Raw genomic sequence first — 20,199 nt, forward strand, 5'->3', positions numbered from 1 at the left:
AGCTTTATTCCAAAAAAATAACATACTAAATTTACACATAAAAGACGACTAGAACCCCACTCTCCTCTATAGGGCAATCGGATGGAAACAGACTGTCTGTCTGTTTCCATCCGATGCCATCTGATCCGATCCACGGGATGGATAGAAAATAGAACCACCATCCATCGGTTTTTGGCGGACAGGATCAGATGGCCGCAGATTACCGCTCCATAGAGGTGACTGAAGGGTCTGATCAGGTCTGCCTGAAAAACTGACAGGCGGACCTGATCAGACAGCCCGTGTGAAAGGAGCCTTCAGCTGTGTGGCATGGCGATGAGGAAAAAAATAAAAATAAATTATATATACAGTGCCTTGCGAAAGTATTCGGCCCCCTTGAACTTTGACCTTTTGCCACATTTCAGGCTTCAAACATAAAGATATAAAACTGTAATTTTTTGTGAAGAATCAACAAGTGGGACACAATCATGAAGTGGAACGAAATTTATTGGATATTTCAAACTTTTAACAAATAAAAAACTGAAAAATTGGGCGTGCAACATTATTCAGCCCCTTTACTTTCAGTGCAGCAAACTCTCTCCAGAAGTTCAGTGAGGATCTCTGAATGATCCAATGTTGACCTAAATGACTAATGATGATAAATAGAATCCACCTGTGTGTAATCAAGTCTCCGTATAAATGCATCTGCACTGTGATAGTCTCAGAGGTCCGTTTAAAGCGCAGAGAGCATCATGAAGAACAAGGAACACACCAGGCAGGTCCGATATACTGTTGTGGAGAAGTTTAAGGCCGGATTTGGATACAAAAAGATTTCCCAAGCTTTAAACATCCCAAGGAGCACTGTGCAAGCAATAATATTGAAGGAGTATCAGACCACTGCAAATCTACGAAGACCTGGCCGTCCCTCTAAACTTTCAGCTCATACAAGGAGAAGACTGATCAGAGATGCAGCCAAGAGGCCCATGATCACTCTGGATGAACTGCAGAGATCTACAGCTGAGGTGGGAGACTCTGTCCATAGGACAACAATCAGTCGTATACTGCACAAATCTGACCTTTATGGAAGAGTGACAAGAAGAAAGCCATTTCTTAAAGATATCCATAAAAAGTGTCGTTTAAAGTTTGCCACAAGCCACCTGGGAGACACCAAACATGTGGAAGAAGGTGCTCTGGTCAGATGAAACCAAAATTGAACTTTTTGGCAACAATGCAAAACGTTATGTTTGGCGTATAAGCAACACAGCTCATCACCCTGAACACACCATCCCCACTGTCAAACATGGTGGTGGCAACATCATGGTTTGGGCCTGCTTTTCTTCAGCAGGGACAGGGAAGATGGTTAAAATTGATGGGAAGATGGATGGAGCCAAATACAGGACCATTCTAGAAGAAAACCTGATGGAGTCTGCAAAAGACCTGAGACTGGGACGGAGATTTGTCTTCCAGCAAGACAATGATCCAAAACATAAAGCAAAATCTACAATGGAATGGTTCACAAATAAACATATCCAGGTGTTAGAATGGCCAAGTCAAAGTCCAGACCTGAATCCAATCGAGAATCTGTGGAAAGAACTGAAAACTTCTGTTCACAAACGCTCTCCATCCAACCTCACTGAGCTCGAGCTGTTTTGCAAGGAGGAATGGGCAAAAATGTCAGTCTCTCGATGTGCAAAACTGATAGAGACATACCCCAAGCGACTTACAGCTGTAATCGCAGCAAAGGTGGCGATACAAAGTATTAACTTAAAGGGGCTGAAAAATTTTGCACGCCCAGTTTTTCAGTTTTTTATTTGTTGTTGATCCTTCACAAAAAAATTACAGTTTTATATCTTTATGTTTGAAGCCTGAAATGTGGCAAAAGTTCGCAAAGTACAAGAGGGCCGAATACTTTGCAAGGAACTGTGTGTATATGTATATATATATATATATATATTTTTTTTTTTTTAATAATAATTTAAAAAATAAATAATAATAATATACACACTCCCTGTCCACTTACCTTTAAGCAAAGGTAAGTGGACAGGGAGATGAAGCCTGCAAAAACATCCTCTCATCTCCTCTTGGAAAGGAGATGGACAGGCATTGAGGACAGGCAGGGGAAACAGAGTCATTAGTTACTGCTTGTCAAACTCCCGGCCACCAGAGGGAGCCAGTTCCCCGTTCTCTCACTGAAGAGGACGAAAAGCCACGGCCTCAATTATCAGATGGCACGGTAGTCCATGCACTCAGGGAGTGGGTGGGGGCGCAAAAGGGACAGGACACCTCCTGCAGTGCACCCCAGGCGCCAGGTCGCTAATTCTAGTTGCCAGTGCGACCTGGCGCCCGGGGTTTGTCGAGCCCTGCCTTTTGTAAATAACGTTTGGCTGTCTAATTGTTCACTCAGAGAAGATCGTAATTGGATAGACTTCTGTCAATTACAACCCATAACTATGAGGGTCAATCAGAACCTTCATCCCGGCATTCATCTGATTGGTATATTGGGATCACAAAGGAATTTTACCCTGTTTAGGGCCACAATTTATACAGACTCATACTTTTAGGTATCATCTCCACAAATCTGCGCCATTCATAGCCAAGACTGGTACTAATCAGCACCAAAGTATCGGCCAGTAAGATATCTACAGAGAGGTCAGGTGATAAAAAGGAGCAGACCGCAAAATGGAAGCAGTGTGTGGTCAGCAGAGGCCTCCATTCAATAAAAAGATGCTTCTAAGAGGATTATTCAGGAAGGTCAGTATTTATTGATCATAAGAACAGGTTAGGGCTGGGCGATTTTGCCTAAAAAAAAAATCTTTGATTTTTAAAGAAAAATTCGAGTTTCGATTCGATTTTCGATTTTTTTTCCAATGCACTTAAAAAATGACTTCAGACATCAGATATAGTGTCAAAAGTGCAACTTTATTGCTATTTTAACCCCTTAAGAGTTAAAATGCATAGAATCCCAAAACAAAAAGTACACGCTGCCACGTTGTTAATATTTTGACTGTGTTGTTGTTCTTTTAATAGACTAGACATTAGACAATAAAAGAAGACTCGGGGGCTGGCTCATATCGCGCTGAGCGGGGAGGGAGGAGAGCTCACTGTGTGGAGGGAGGACTGAGGAGAAGGAGAAGCGCTGTGGCTGTATATGTGTGTCTGACGGACCACCGCCGCGCCTGGATGTGACGTCAGCTGCGGGCGGTGCGTCTGTACAGGGGCTGCGCTGTGATAGGTACAGTCAGAGAACTCCCCAGTAACCGGCCACCTTTTTAGTTTGAAATGAGTTTTTTCTACAATTGTTTTTTTTTTCTGCTTTTTTCCGCCTTTTTCCGCCTGCCCCCACGTAACTACGTACACCTGGGCTCAGCCAGCTACTAGTCCGCCGCACAGGAACCGAACTCTCCCCAGTAACGGACCACTAGTACAGGGGCTGCGGCGCGCTGTGATAGGTACACAGAGAACTTCCCGGCCTGGATGTGACGTCAGCTGCCGGGAGAGGCGGTGCGTCTGTACAGGCCAGGGGCTGTGATAGGATAGATACTAATTTACCCTGCAATTGATGAAACATTGAGGCTACTGCCAATATTCACCCTAGACTCTGCAGCTGTCAGTCATCCATCATCCCTGCCACTTTGTCTTGCTGTCAGTCCATATATTGACTTCCCATCTTGTACTGAATTCAATGCTAAGCTTTGGCTCCAGCAGCGATGCGGTCAGTATTGATGCACAGAAATTTTAAATGTTTGTAGTCCTAGATAGGTCTTTCATTTCAACCACAGACTCTCCTATTCTCTAGGGATCTCTTATACTTTCAGATTACTATACTGGAGCTTTGCCTTTATAAAATATAATCCTTCATATTGCATCCCTTTTTTGAGAAATCTAATATACCAGTGCAAGGCTGATGTTTTTATTAATAATATAGAAGATTGATGGTGCCACAAATCTTAAGGGTTCCCACTTTCAGGCAAAAAGTAGTAAAAATTTATTTACACAGAGAACTCCCCGGCCTGGATGTGACGTCAGCTGCCGGGAGAGGAGGGGGGCGGTGCGTCTGTACAGGCCAGGGGCTGTGATAGGATATGTACCTATCCTATCACAGCCCCTGGCCTGTACAGACGCACCGCCCCCTTCCTCTCCCGGCAGCTGACGTCACATCCAGGCCGGGGAGTTCTCTGTGTACCTATCACAGCGCGCCGCAGCCCATGTACAGACGCACCGTCCGCAGCCGACGTCACATCCGGGCGCGGCGGCGGGGGTCCGATACTGGGGAGAGTTCGGTTCCTGTGCGGCGGACTAGTAGCTGGCTGAGCCCAGGTGTGTGTATACGCGGGGGCAGGCGGAAAAGGAGGAAACAAACAATTGTATAAAAACTCGAATTTTAAAAAAAAAAAATCGTTTCAAACTAAAAAATCGATAAATCGATTAAAACGATTTATCGCCAAGCCCTAGAACAGGTTAAACACTATCAATGCGTTTTGTGGCTCTTTATTTGCCACTTTGTCAGGAAAAGGTGTACAGTGCCCTTTAATGGGTGGGATCTGTGTGCATTCCTTCAGCCCAGAGTATACTGTACAGTATACGGATATGTCAGGGTTTTTATTTATAATTATTCATGGACTATTAATATTCCTGGCTATGCTCAAACCATGCAGAAACTTATTACTAATGTTAATATAAAAGAACATCTGGGTAGCAGTGACCACAACATGGTTTCATTTAAAGTACAAAGAAGGTGTGATCTGGATCTCCCATCAGAGTGGCAGCCTCCATCCCAAATTTTATACAAAACAGGAAAAGCATTTGCCCGGGGGACTTTAGATGAGGCTACACACTCATAAATAACATGGTGCAATGTTATACCAATAGTTCAAAATGTTTTATTAACCACTTTACGACCGGAGGATTTTGCTGTCTTACGTCCGGGCCACTTTTTGCGATTCGGCGCTGTGCGAATTTAACTGACAATTGCGCGTGCGATGCCGTACCCAAACAAAATTTAAGTCCTTTTTTTCCCACAAACAGAGCTTTCTTTTGGTGGCATTTGATCACCTGTGCGCTTTTTACTTTTTGCGCTATAAACAAAAAAAGAGAGTAAATTTTGAAAAAATAACAATATGTTTCACATTTTTTTATATGAAATTCCCCCCCAAAAAAATGTAAAAATCTAATTTTTTTTTACATTTTTGGCCAATTTGTTTTCTGCTACCTATGTTTGGTAAAAAAAAATCACGATAAGCGTATTTTGATTGGTTTGCGCAAAAGTTATTGCGTTTACTAACTAAGGGAAAGATTTTTGTCATTTTTGGGGTTTTGTTTTTTAAAGCGTAATGGCGGCGATCTGCGATTTTTTTTTTTTGCGGGACTGCGACATTGCGACGGACAGATCGGACCCTTGACTGACATTTTTGACACTTTTGGGGGTACCAGTGACATTACTACAGTAATCAGTGCTATACATATGCACTGTTACTGTAAAAATGACACTGGCAGGGAAGGGGTTAATTTTATTGGAGCGGGAGGGGTTAATGTATGCCTGGTGCTTACTGACGTGTGGAGGGGGGAGGTGACTGAGTGAGCCAGGGACAGATCGGATGTTGAGCTATGCTGAACCCTGCGATCTGTCCCTGCCTGTCACTTAGGAGATCCGCCCGCTCTATTTACACAAGCGCGCGGATCTCCAAACTAGATTCCCCGACGATCGGGGAAGAGCGGCGGCGATCGCCGCCGCTCCTCCCCTGGCCCGACTCCCGCTGTGACTGAAAACAGAGGGAGCGCGCCTCTGGCGGGAGCGCACCTCCGGCGGCGTGCGAGCGCCGCCTACAGGGTGAGGAGTCCAGCGACGTAGGTCTACGTCGCTGGACGGGAACGAGCCACATTGCTGCAGTAGCAGCAATGTGAGCGGGGGTAAAGTGGTTAAACAACCATATGGATAGTAATCACATTCGGTAAAACCATTTTGGACTGATCAATAGTAAAACACATGTACAATGTGTACAAAATATAATAGAGTATACAAGTAACAGCATCAACATACATTGTGAGCACATACAAGCATGTTACAAAAGACATGATAAAATATAGCACCCTTTGTACTCTGCGCGTTTCGCAAAATAATATTCGCTTCCTCAGGAGTAGGTGTACATCATGAATCTAGAAGGTAAAATAGTATTGTAAATGATGTGTGTGCACATATGGAGTGTCAAATAAAGGACGGAGCAAACATGAAGGCTCCATACTTACTGGATCAGTCTTAGCATGGAAGCACTGGAAATGGTGGTCTGCTGGAAGGTCTGACCTGGAAGCCGTGGGGGGGGGCTCAGGTGGGCACAGGGGTCACAGGACTGCTGGTGACGATGTGTGTGTCCATGTACCTAGATTTAGGTTGAAAACAACCCAAGAAGCCAATCAGTGACTGATGTAAAAGAGTAAATATAAATAATAGCATAAATCGATCGACGTAAGTGATACTAAATGGCATAAAAAAGGCATAAAAAATATATGATGGACAAAGGGGTGTGTGGGTTAGTGGAGACCCCAAATCCCACAGCCAAGTGCTGTCTCACACATGTGAAAAACTGTGAAACATGAAAAATTATACATAAAGGGGCTGAATACTGTGTAAAAGATGAAAAAAAAAATGTACAATTAAAAAGAAAAGAATTACCAGGGAGTGGTGTGAACCGGTGAGGTCCTGCTCTCTCAAGGAGATCCCAAGGCAACCACATTAGGCATCCCCCAATGCCATGTGTGCTGCCAAAAGGGTGCAGGGGAAGCTGCAGTGTGGGAACACACTCCGCAAGGCCGCCGGGTGTATGTTGCAGACAGCGGTCTCCTTGCAGATGGCAGCGTGTGAAAAAATCACCACGCTGGTGTGCAGCGCCCACCTAGGTGCGGACGCCACACATCCAGTGCAGGAGACATGGCGCCAAAGACCCCGTCCCCCTCCGGCTCAGCGCAGCCGAGCATGGTGGGGGGGGGCAGGGCTCGAGGCACCTTGCGGCCTTTGGAATCAGAAAACCAGCCAAACCTACCTGAAACCATGTGCTGTTCACAAAGAGGATGGAAAAAAATGTTAGATTTAAAGTGGTATTAAAGTCCACTTTGTGATTATTATTAGGGGGTCCGGTACGCATGTGTGGAAGGAAAACCAGGGGGATATAGAAGCCCTCTTAGCGGTGACAGCACGCCTCTGGAGGGCTTAGCTTTAAGGTAACTCATATTGTTACATAGTTACATAGTTTGTGAGGTTGAAAAAAGACATGAGTCCATCCAGTTCAACCTATGATGTGTGTGCGTGTTTGCTGTTAACCATACATTGTATACCCCTGTATGTTGTACATTGTATACCCCTGTATGTTGTACATTGTATACCCCTGTATGTTGTACATTGTATACCCCTGTATGTTGTACATTGTATACCCCTGTATGTTGTACATTGTATACCCCCTGTATGTTGTACATTGTATACCCCCTGTATGTTGTACATTGTATACCCCCTGTATGTTGTACATTGTATACCCCCTGTATGTTGTATATTGTATACCCCCTGTATGTTGTACATTGTATACCCCCTGTATGTTGTACATTGTATACCCCCTGTATGTTGTACATTGTATACCCCCTGTATGTTGTACATTGTATACCCCCTGTATGTTGTACATTGTATACCCCCTGTATGTTGTACATTGTATACCCCTGTATGTTGTGGTCTTTAAGGTGCCCATCTAATAGTTTTTTGAAACTATCGATGCTCCCTGCTGATACGACTGCTTGTGGAAGAGAATCCCACATCCTTACTGCTCTGACAGTGAAGAACCCCTTACATTTTTTAAGGTTAAACCGTTTTTCCTCTAGTTTTAGTGAGTGGCCCCGTGTCTTATTGTATTCCCTTACTCTGAATAGTTTGTTCCTTATGCTAGGGTCGCCAGTACAGTATTTGTACATTGATATCATATCCCCCCTCAATCGTCTCTTCTCCAGAGAGAATAAGTTCAGTGCTGGTAGTCTTTCCTCATAGCTGATGTCCTCCATTCCCCTAATTATTTTTATTGCCCTTCTCTGGACTTTCTCCAGTTCCATCACATCCTTCCTGAGGACCGGTGCCCAGAACTGGACAGCATACTCCAGATGTGGCCGGACCAGAGTCTTGTACAGTGGGAGAATAATCTCTTGCCAAGCCTGTTGTCCACTAGGACCCCCAGGTCCTTTTCCATCTTAGATTCACCCAGAGGTTCCCCCCCCCCCCAGTGAGTAGCTTGCTTTCGTGTTTCTGAGGCCCAAGTGCATTACTTTACATTTTTCAACATTAAGTGCCGGTTCACACTTCCGCGTTTGGGGAGATCGCATGTAATTCTGAGCGCACTGCTCCTTCCTTACATGCGATCTGATGTGCGGATGCGAGTTCAGCCATACACTTTCGCACTGTATCCGCACCAAACACGCACATGAGGCTCTTTTTGAGCCGCAGTAGAATCGGATCGCACAGTGGTTCACACTTGTGCGATCGGATTCTGTGCGTACTTGCAGATCGCACTGCGATATGCGATCGCAAATGGGGGTGTCGTTAACTTTTAATTGACACCCCCTGCATATCACATATTGCAGTGTGAACTGCCACATGTGCAGATGCAATGCGGGAACACGCTGCATATTCGCAGCGTTCCCGCATCGCAGAAGTGTTTACCGGCACTTAACCTCATCTGCCATGTAGTTGGTAAGGTTTCCACATCCTGCATAGAAGATATTGGCATGCTTAGTTTAGTATCATCCGCAAATACTGAGATTGCACTCGATATCCCCTCCTCTAGATCATTTATGCTTGTGACAGCAATAAAAGTGATCAGATTTTTTATTTTTTTTTAAACTGTAATAAAAAGTTTAAAAAAAAATGTAACCGCCCCCGTCACCGTTAGCTCGCGCACAAAAAAAAAAACGTATACGCAAGTCGAGCCGCGAATGAAATCGCTGTTCAAACCACACATGTGAGGTATCGCCGCGATCGCCAGAGTGTGGGCAATAATTTAAAAAAAAGAGCTACACTCTAACTCTAAACTGGTAACCGTTAAATAAATTTTAAGCGTCGCAGATTGAGATCTCTATTGACCGTAGTTTGTCACCATCCCACGGGGGGGGCGCAATTTTAAACCGTAACATGTTGGGTATCTATTTACTCGGCGTGACATCATCTTTCACAATATACAAAAAAAACGGGCTAACTTTACTGTTTAGTATTTTTTAAATGCAGTGAAATGTAATTTTTCAAAATTTTTCCAAAAAAATGGCATTTTAAAGACCGCTGCGCAAATACCGTGTGACAAAAATTTTTGCAATGACCGACCTTTTATTCTCCAGAGTCTTTGCTAAAAAAATATATATAATGTTTGGGGGTTCTAAGTAGTTTTCTAGGAAAAAATACTGGTTTTAACTTGTGAACAAAAAGTGTCCGAAATAGGGCTGGGGCTTAAGTGGTTAATATACAGACATGCCCCTCCCCCTTTTTTACCTTCTCTATCTCTGCGATAAAGGGAGTACCCCTGAATGGTCGCCATCCAATCATGAGAGTTGTCAAACCAAGTCTCTGTTATCCCCACAAAATCTAAGTCCTCCTCATACATCAGCAGCTCCAGCTCTCCCATCTTGTTGGCCAGGCTTCTGGCATTGGTATACAAACCTCATAATTTTGACCGGTTGCATACTATATCCTCATTTGATGTTTTTTAGGCTGCTCTTATGATTTTCTCCCATACCCACCTTGGATTTAGGAACTCTGAACACCATTCCACTAATGTCCCCATTGGTGCCCTCCGAATCTTGCTCCCCACTGGTTAATTCTACATCTGTACCCTCCCCCCCATCATCTAGTTTAAAAGCCCCTCTAACTTTTTGGCCATCCTCTCACCCAGTACGGCTGCACCCTCCCCATTTAGGTGTAATCTGTCCCTACCAAAGAGCCGGTGGCCGACTGAGAAGTCGGCCCAGTTCTCCATGAACCCGAAACCCTCCTTACTACACCAGCTCCTCAGCCACTCGTTAACTTCCCTAATCTCCCGCTGCCTCTCTGGTGTGGCTCGAGGTACAGGTAGTATTTCGGAAAATACTACCTTGGAGGTCCTAGTCCTCAACTTAGCGCCTAAGTCCCTGAAATCGTTTAGGACTCTCCGTCTTCCTCTGCCTATGTCATTGGTACCCACGTGTACCATGACAGCTGGGTCTTCCCCAGCCCCACCCAATAATCTGTCCACCCGATCCGTGATGTGCTGAACCCGAGCACCCGGTAAATGACAGTTTGGCGCTCACGGTCTTTGTCACAGATTACACTATCTGTCCTTCTAATAATTGAGTCCCCTACCACCAGCACCTGTCTTTCCTTTCCCTTTCTCCCGGCCTCACTGGAGGAGTTCTTCCCCTGGCAGCTAGGGGCGTCACTCTGCTCCAGCACTGCTGGTCCCTGACTGGTTTCCCCAACATCATGCAACGGGGCGTATCTATTGGGGTGTTCCAGCCCAGGATCAGCCTCCTTGCCTTGTCCCCTTCTAGCCCTCCTGTCACCCCTCTACTCTGCTCTGATGCCTGCACCTCCGTTTCTCCGCCCTCCACTGTGCAGGCCCCGGCCTGCCCCTGTCGGGTACGATCCCAGCTCTCCTTCAGTATGGACAAACGTCTCAGTGTTGTCAGTAGGGATGATCGAACTTTTGAAAAGTTCGGTTCGGCCACAACATCCGAACTTCCCGAAAGATCGGCCCGGATTTCAGAACCCCATTGAAATCAATGGGACCCGAACTTCGGTAATCAAAAAACAATTTTTAAGCCCTAAAACCCAATAAATGCCCCTAAAAAGTGCCTAGGGTTCTGGGTCATGCCCCATTAACTATTAATCACACAAAAAAAGTTCTTAAAAATTGTAATTTTTGATAAAAAAAGCCAATTATTGAAAAAAAAAAAAAAAAGAGAGATTTTTTGATTTTGACTTTAGATTTAGTATCTGTGGGGTCTAAAAGGTGTGCATGTGAAGTTTCAGCTCTGTAGCATGTCCAGAACCATGAAAAAAAAAGATAATTTTTTAGTAGAACAGTGATGTGAGACCCTCCTTTAACACCTATATGATCTTTTTTTCTGGTTCTGGACATGCTACAGAAAAAAAAAGGATTGTTTGTATTAGAAAACTTTCAGCTCAGGGGGTTGGCTTCTCTACTTGGTTTTCACACCTTGCCGGTTTCAAAGCAGGCATTTTTTTGGGTTCTTTGCAGTCAGGAAAAACATCTGAACTTGTGTATAGTGGTACTGTGCACAAGTTCAGATGTTTTGCCTGCCTCCAAAACCCCCCAAAAAATGCCAGCAAAAACACACCTAGGCATTTTTTTTTTTTACGCTAGCGTTTTTTTGGCATTTTTTTGGGTTCTTTTGAGGCAGGCAAAACATCTGAACTTGTGTATAGTGGTATATATACACACATAATTATATGTATATAGACACCTAGCCATATATAGGTGTGATAGTAGCAGAAATATATTACTGTAAATGATTTCATTAGCGCAAGCATTTATTTCTGCTACTATCACACCTATATATGTCTAGGGGTATATATACAGACATATATGTGTATATATACCCCCTATACACATGTTCAGATGTCATGTCTGACATCAAACATGTCCTCAAAAAAGCACTGGCAGTGGCAGCCCCTGCAGCATAAAAAATGCTTGGCTGGTGAGAAGCCATATGGGTGTGCCGAAGCAATTCAGAGAAATGATCATTTCTCTATAGCGGTCACCCTGCTATGGAAGGGTTTTGTCACCCTTCCATAGCAGTCACTGCCAGTTAACCCTACACTACATTACGGTCACCCTGACACTTCACACTTTCCCTACAGAAACTACATTTTTGAAGCTAACTTAAGTGTAAAGGAGCACTCTAACTACACTAGATATCCCTTTCCTCACACTAATAAATGCTAAATGACACTTTTCAAGTAAAATTAACAGAACTGCTTCCACTCTCTTCCATATCCAGTATAACAATGCTAGGAATATGGCGGGGGCGATCTTATATACTGGAGGGGGGGCGTATTCACTAATGATTGGCCTCTGGACCCCCTAGTCACTCCAATCACATTCCTAGCATTCTTCTGCCCCCTCAATTGGCTTTTGCTAATGGTTCTGGTCCAATCACGGGCTTTTAAAGCCCATTTCCTGAACCATTGCATTTTGGTCGGTTCTGATTGCCGAATTCCAAACTTTTTGGGCAAAAAGTTCTAAATTCGGCCGAACCTCGAACACCCAATGTTCGGGCCGAACCGATGGTCGACCCGAACCGTTCGATCATCCCTAGTTGTCAGCTGCTTCCCTAGATTTAGGACCTGAGCTTCCAGGGAAGCAACGTACTTACATTTTGTGCAGCTGTATTTGCCCTCGATTGCCTGATAGAGGAACGTATACATATCACAAGATGTACACCGAATCGCATCTCCACACCCGCCAGGCATTGTACCTACTAATCTAATGGGGATTCAATAATAAGTCTATCCTGTGTGACTGTTTCCTAGCTTCCTAACTTTACTTTCTCACCCTCTGGTATTCCGCTACACTCACTAACGCTCCCAGATACTCACAGGTACTCAGTTACTCCCAGGCACTCAGGTACCAATACGTACACAGATACTCGGGTAGTAATATTGTGCTAATATCTGATGCATCCTATACATTGCGCTATTTTCAAGGGAAAGCATTTTTTTATTGCAGCGGTTTGCTACCGCTTTATTGCAAGCTGTAAGCAACAAGCACATACTAGAAAGATAAAAAAACACTTTAAGTGGTAAAAATGTTAAATTAAAAAAAAAAATAAGTGTCAGAATTACCTGCTCTGTGTAATGGTTTTGCACAGAGCAGCCCTGATCCTCTTCTTGTTGGGTCCTCTGCCTGACTCCTCCCTCTTGACGAGTGTCCCCCAATAGCAAGCCACTTGTTCTGGAGGCACTGATGCATGCTGGCTCCTGATCTCTGCTCTCTGCGTCCATAAGACAGAGCTGTGAAGCTTAATGATAGCATGCAATGCCAAGCTGCAGTTTCCAAAGCAAGCAAAATCTCTTGTATAAGAGAGGCAGGGACTCCAGAGAGACATCTGTACAGATCATTAGTAAGACCTCATCTGGAATATGCAGTTCAGTTTTGGGCTCCAGTTCTTAAAAAGGATATCGGGGAACTGGAGAAAGTACAGAGAAGGGAAACCAAACTGATAAGAGGCATGGAGGAGCTCAGCTATGAGGAAAGATTAGAGGAACTGAATTGATTCCCTCAGAAGAGGAGATTAAGAGGGGGGGGGATATGATCTCCATGTATAAATACATAAGGGGGGATATGATCTCCATGTATAAATACATAAGGGGGAGAAATGATCACATGTATAAATACATAAGAGGGGATATGATCACCATGTATAAATACATAAGGGGGGATATGATCTCCATGTATAAATACATAAGGGGGGATATTATCACCATGTATAAATACATAAGGGGGGGGGAATATGATCACCATGTATAAATACATAAGGGGGGATATGATCACCATGTATAAATACATAAAGGGGGGATATGATCGCCATGTATAAATACATAAAGGGGGGATATGATCGCCATGTATAAATACATAAGGGGGGGATATGATCGCCATGTATAAATACATAAGGGGGGGATATGATCTCCATGTATAAATACATAAGGGGGGATATGATCTCCATGTATAAATACATAAGGGGGGATATGATCTCCATGTATAAATACATAAGGGGGATATGATCTCCATGTATAAATACATAAGGGGGGAATATGATCACCATGTATAAATACATAAGGGGGGATATGATATCCATGTATAAATACATAAGGGGGGATATGATCTCCATGTATAAATACATAAGGGGGGATATGATCACCATGTATAAATACATAAGGGGGGGATATGATCACCATGTATAAATACATAAGGGGGGGATATGATTACCATGTATAAATACATAAGGGGGGATATGATCACCATGTATAAATACATAAGGGGGGGATATAATCTCCATGTATAAATACATAAGGGGGGGGGGGATATGATCACCATGTATAAATACATAAGGGGGGGGATATGATCACGATGTATAAATACATAGGGGGGATATGATCTCCATGTATAAATACATAAGGGGGGATATGATCTCCATGTATAAATACATAAGGGGGAATATGATCACCATGTATAAATACATAAGGGGGGATATGATCACCATGTATAAATACATAAAGGGGGGATATGATCACCATGTATAAATACATAAAGGGGGGATATGATCGCCATGTATAAATACATAAGGGGGGGATATGATCGCCATGTATAAATACATAAGGGGGGGATATGATCTCCATGTATAAATACATAAGGGGGGGGGATATGATCTCCATGTATAAATACATAAGGGGGGGATATGATCTCCATATATAAATACATAAGGGGGATATGATCACCATGTATAAATACATAAGGGGGGATATGATCACCATGTATAAATACATAAGGGGGATAGGATCTTCGTGTATAAATAATATAAGGGGGGATATGATCTCCATGTATAAATACATAAGGGGGGATATGATCTTCATGTATAAATACATAAGGGGGGATATGATCTCCATGTATAAATACATAAGGGGGGATATGATCACCATGTATAAATACATAAGGGGGATATGATCGCCATGTATAAATACATAAGGGGGGGATATGATCACCATGTATAAATACATAAGGGGGATATGATCTCCATGTATAAATACATAAGGGGGATATGATCTCCATGTATAAATACATAAGGGGCAGTGGCGGCTGGTGAAGTTTTAAGATAGGGGGCGCAAGACCCCGCCCTTCTATTTTGACCCCTCCCATTTCCCAGAAGGCCCATCCCTTGTAGACTCCACCCATTTTGTCCCCTGTATTTTGCTTGCGTGAACAAATTCTCCCAATATATCACATATTAAGGGGTCTCTCGGTACTAGTATATCCCATAATAGGGAGCAGGGGCCCTATTATGGGATATACTGTGAGAGACACCCTATTATGGGATACACTGACTGAGTGTGGCACAAACCCCACAGTACAGACCCCCTAGCACAAACTCCACAGTACAGACCCCCTAGCACAAACCCCACAGTACAGACCCCCTAGCACAAACTCCACAGTACAGACCCCCTAGCACAAACTCCACAGTACAGACCCCCTAGCACAAACCCCACAGTACAGACCCCCTAGCACAAACTCCACAGTACAGACCCCCTAGCACAAACCCCACAGTACAGACCCCCCCAGCACAAACCCCCACAGTACAGGCCCCCTAGCACAAACCCCACAGTACAGGCCCCCTAGCACAAACCCCACAGTACAGGCCCCCTAGCACAAACCCCACAGTACAGGCCCCCTTTCAATGCAGTGACCAGCGTACATGCCCCCTTTCAATGCAGTGACCAGCGTACATGCCCCCTTTCAATCTAGTGACCAGCGTACATGCCCCCTTTCATCCATTCATCCATGATGATATATATAATGATATGTGCACACTCTTGTCTGGGCCCGGCCTGGGTAACTTGATATTATTCTTGCACCGTGACCTGCCTGTACCTACCTGTTCTTGCCTGGCCTGGGTCCATCCCCATCCATCATTGATGGATGGACCCAGGCCAGGCCAGAACAGGTGGGTACAGGCAGGTCACGGTGCAAGATTTATCAAGTTACCCAGACCGGGCCCAGACCAGAGTGTGCACATATCATTATCATCATGGATGGATGGATGGACCCAGGCCAGGCGAGAACAGGTAGGTACAGGCAGGTCATGGACGGTGCAAGAATAATATCAAATTACCCAGGCCGGGCCCAGACCAGAGTGTGCAGATATCATTATATATATATATCATCATGGATGGATGGACCCAGGCCAGGCCAGAACAGGTAGGTACAGGCAGGTCACAGTGCAAGATTTATCAAGTTACCCAGGCCGGGCCCAGACCAGACTAGTGCTGTGCTTCATCATGGATGGCGGCAATGGCATTGACAATTTGGCATGGCAATGGCTGCTGGGCTGATGGCTGGCATGGCATGCATTTTTTTTGTGGAGTGTGGACACTGGACGGAGGCCTGAGGAGGAGGAGGACTGAGTACTCACTTACCGGGCTGCTGCTGCACAGGGCTGGACTCCTCTCTTCCGACCCGACCGGCATGACCGTCCGTCACCTCCTCACCTCATGTTGTGCGCCTTGCGGGGCCTGCGGAATTGCTGCGCCTGCGGCCTGCCTGGATCCGAATCCCGATTTCGCCCGGTCTCTCTCTCAGTCAGTCTGCTGTTGTCTGCCGCAGCCGCCGTCCGGACTCCAGTCCACGAACAAGAAGGCCCGCCGCCGCCCGATCCGAGTCCTGGCTGGTCTCCGTCTCCTCCTGGTGACTCCTGAAGAACTGAGCGGAGTGGTCACGTCGTCTTCTCTCTCCGGCTGCTGCGACACACTGCTGCTCGGCCAGAATGGAAGCTGGAAGGCGGAAGTGGGGATTTTGACGCCGGGGCAGTGCACCGCCCCACGCGTCACGTCGCCAGCTGATGTCCCACTGTGATTGGTCCAGGCTGGAGTCTGGACCAATCACAGCCCGAACATCAGAAAAGTGTGGTTTGTCGGGGCGCATTGCTCTGCGCCCCGATGACCCCCTGAAGAGCGCCAATCGGCGCCTCTGCTGGCCGAGGGTGGGGTCATAAACCCCACCCACCCCATACCCAGCACACAGTCCGGCGCCCCTAGTGGGCGAAAAATTGCCTTTTTTTTTTTTTTTTGGAAATCTTTATTCTTTCTTTTTCTTTGGGGGGACGGCGCCCCTGCGCCCCCTATCAGCTGGTCGCCACTGATAAGGGGGGGATATGATCACCATGAATAAATACATAAATGGGGGGGGGGAATATGACCTAAATTATTAAATACATAAGGGTTACCCTCAGCTTCTTTAGCAAGGCAGTGGTTGTCTTGGAGGTGTTTGGGGTCGTTATGTTGGAATACTGTCCTGCGGCCCAGTCTCTGAAGGGAGGGGATCATGCTCTGCTTCAGTATGTCACAGTACATGTTGGCATTCATGGTTCCCTCAATGAACTGTAGCTCCCCAGTGCCGGCAGCACTCATGCAGCCCCAGACCATGACACTCCCACCACCATGCTTGACTGTAGGAAGACACACTTGTCTTTGTACTCCTCACCTGGTTGCCCCCACACACGTCTGACACCAAATAAGTTTATCTTGGTCTCATCAGAGCACAGGAGATGGTTCCAGTAATCCATGTCCTTAGTCTGCTTGTCTTCAGCAAACTGTTTGTGGGCTTTCTTGTCCATCATCTTTAGAAGAGGCTTCCTTCTGGGATGACAACCATACAGATCAATTTGATGCAGTGTGCGGCGTATGGTCTGAGCACTGACAGGCTGACCCCTCCCCCACCCCTTCACCCTCTGCAGCAATGCTGGCAGCACTCATACATCTAAAATAAATGAAATAGTGTCACGCAATATTGAGTGCTCAAAGTAAATATATGTGCAAATGCAATTACAAATAAGTTTAGAAAAATTTATAAATATTTGAATCACAAATGATATATATGGTAATGAATATGAAATAAATATTTAGTGACAACCAATCATGAAATATAAAGTGCAAATAGTGCCATTGTGATCAAATAAATAAGCAATTATATAAATATATATATAATATAAATAAGTGAAAAATTGGTGAAAAAATCAAAATATGCTCAAATGTGCAAACATATTCCAAATAAATTAGTGAAAAAAGTGCCAGGTGATAATCTTCTATAATAGAAATAGCACTTCCCAAAAATGTCTATAAATAGTCCACTATAGAGTGATAAATTGTGCATCCAGTGGTAGCCTCCATAGTGACCTTCACTGCAATACCCTGTGTGTGTCCTCACCTTCACTCCTGTGACCCAGCAATTAGGAAGGGTCTTATAGTGCAGATTACCCTTTCAGGGCCGCCTTTCCCGGAGTAGATGGTGTGTCAGCTTCTCAAGAGAGTATTCCACTCTGGTTGGCATCCATTTGGTGGGTGCTTAATGTGCACCAAACATAAAACAACCTTAATTGCAATCCCAAGTAATGGAAATCGGGTGGGAATGGAGAAACTCTGCTCACTGCTCCTTCACTTCCTAGCAAAGACAGAGACACCATCCAGGCCCCTCCCCTAAGACAGAGACACCATCCAGGCCCCTCCCCTAAGACAGAGACACCGTCCAGGCCCCTCCCCTAAGACAGAGACACCGTCCAGGCCCCTCCCCTAAGACAGAGACACCGTCCAGGCCCCTCCCCTAAGACAGAGACACCGTCCAGGCCCCTCCCCTACGCATACGACACAGGGTCAACGTGTCTTCCAAGGGGGATATGATAGGAAGGTGCTGTTTAATTTATAAGGGGCTAATCGCTGCAGGAACGCCCTGCTCCTAGTAGCTCATGTGTTGAGTAATTGACTGCCCCTCCCCTTACCAAGCATTGGCTGAGCCGCCTGGATTGTTTGTGCCAGTTATCATGGTAACGTTCCCGTAGTTACGTGCTGCTAACCCTCCCCCAGCTCATTATTGGCTGAGCTGAAGTGTTTGTGTCAGCGGTGACGCCCCCCTCAGTATGCATACTGGGTGACGTGGTTAGTCCTTCTCTCACTTGTTCATAAATACAGATAGACATTCTGAGAATGCTGTATTCTCGCAGCTGTGTGCTGAAAACTGGCTCTCCCCTTCTAAACACTGGGTAAGGGCTCCACCTACTGTTCATTATGATCATTGCAGTATTAGACAGCATTTCCTGGTATTATATGTCTGGCCACATCTCTTAGGGAGCTTAAAAGTTCTAAACAGAATATAAGAAATAAAACATATGGAATATCTACAACATACCATTAGCAACACTAAACATCTATATGACCTTAAATGGGATCCTTGGTTTCTATACAAAGCCTCACAAGCTGCTTTATTATAAAATAATGCCCTATATTCTATTTTTGTGTAGTGCTATTTTAATCACTATTGGTGGCTACTGGGGTATGATGAGTACTGGGGTATGATGAATATTGGGGTATGATGAGTACTGGGGTATGATGACTACTGGGGTATGATGAGTACTGGGGTATGATGAGTACTGGGGTATGATGAGTGCTGGGGTATGATGAGTGCTGGGGTATGATGACTACTGGGGTATGATGAGTGCTGGGGTATGATGAGTGCTGGGGTATGATGAGTACTGGGGTATGATGAGTGCTGGGGTATGATGAGTACTGGGGTATGATGAGTACTGGGGTATGATGATTACTGGGGTATGATGACTACTGGGGTATGATGATTACTGGGGTATGATGAGTACTGGGGTATGATGAGTACTGGGGTATGATGACTACTGGGGTATGATGACTACTGGGGTATGATGACTACTGGGGTATGATGACTACTGGGGTATGATGAGTACTGGGGTATGATGAGTGCTGGGGTATGATGAGTAGTGGGGTATGATGAGTACTGGGGTATGATGAGTACTGGGGTATGATGACTACTGGGGTATGATGAGTAATGGGGTATGATGACTACTGGGGTATGATGACTACTGGGGTATGATGACTACTGGGGTATGATGAGTACTGGGGTATGATGAGTGCTGGGGTATGATGAGTGCTGGGGTATGATGAGTACTGGGGTATGATGAGTGCTGGGGTATGATGAGTACCGGGGTATGATGAGTAGTGGGGTATGATGAGTACTGGGGTATGATGACTACTGGGGTATGATGACTACTGGGGTATGATGAGTAATGGGGTATGATGACTACTGGGGTATGATGACTACTGGGGTATGATGACTACTGGGGTATGATGAGTACTGGGGTATGATGACTACTGGGGTATGATGAGTACTGGGGTATGATGAATACTGGAGTATGATGAGTACTGGGGTATGATGACTACTGGGGTATGATGAGTACTGGGGTATGATGAGTACTGGGGTATGATAAGTACTGGGGTATGATGACTACTGGGGTATGATGAGTACTGGGGTATGATGACTACTGAGGTATGATGACTACTGGGGTATGATGAGTACTGGGGTATGATGAGTACTGGGGTATGATGACTACTGGGGTATGATGAGTACTGGGGTATGATGACTA

At 45.0% G+C, this 20,199-nt stretch overlaps 2 protein-coding genes across 2 annotated transcripts in view; one reads left to right on the forward strand and one right to left on the reverse strand.

Annotated features, from left to right (window-relative positions):
• The window catches only part of LOC309553399 (NACHT, LRR and PYD domains-containing protein 3-like), a 997,590-nt gene that overhangs the window by 697,710 nt on the left and 279,681 nt on the right, over nucleotides 1–20,199 (forward strand). The gene's annotated exons all lie outside the window — the stretch shown is intronic.
• Nucleotides 1–20,199, reverse strand: part of LOC309552480 (NACHT, LRR and PYD domains-containing protein 6-like) — a gene marked incomplete at its 3' end in the record, with an annotated part of 167,750 nt that overhangs the window by 86,555 nt on the left and 60,996 nt on the right. The window lies entirely within an intron of this gene.

The sequence above is a fragment of the Pelophylax lessonae genome, assembly GCF_965119305.1.
Source record: "Pelophylax lessonae genome assembly, chromosome: 4".
NCBI lineage: Eukaryota > Metazoa > Chordata > Amphibia > Anura > Ranidae > Pelophylax > Pelophylax lessonae.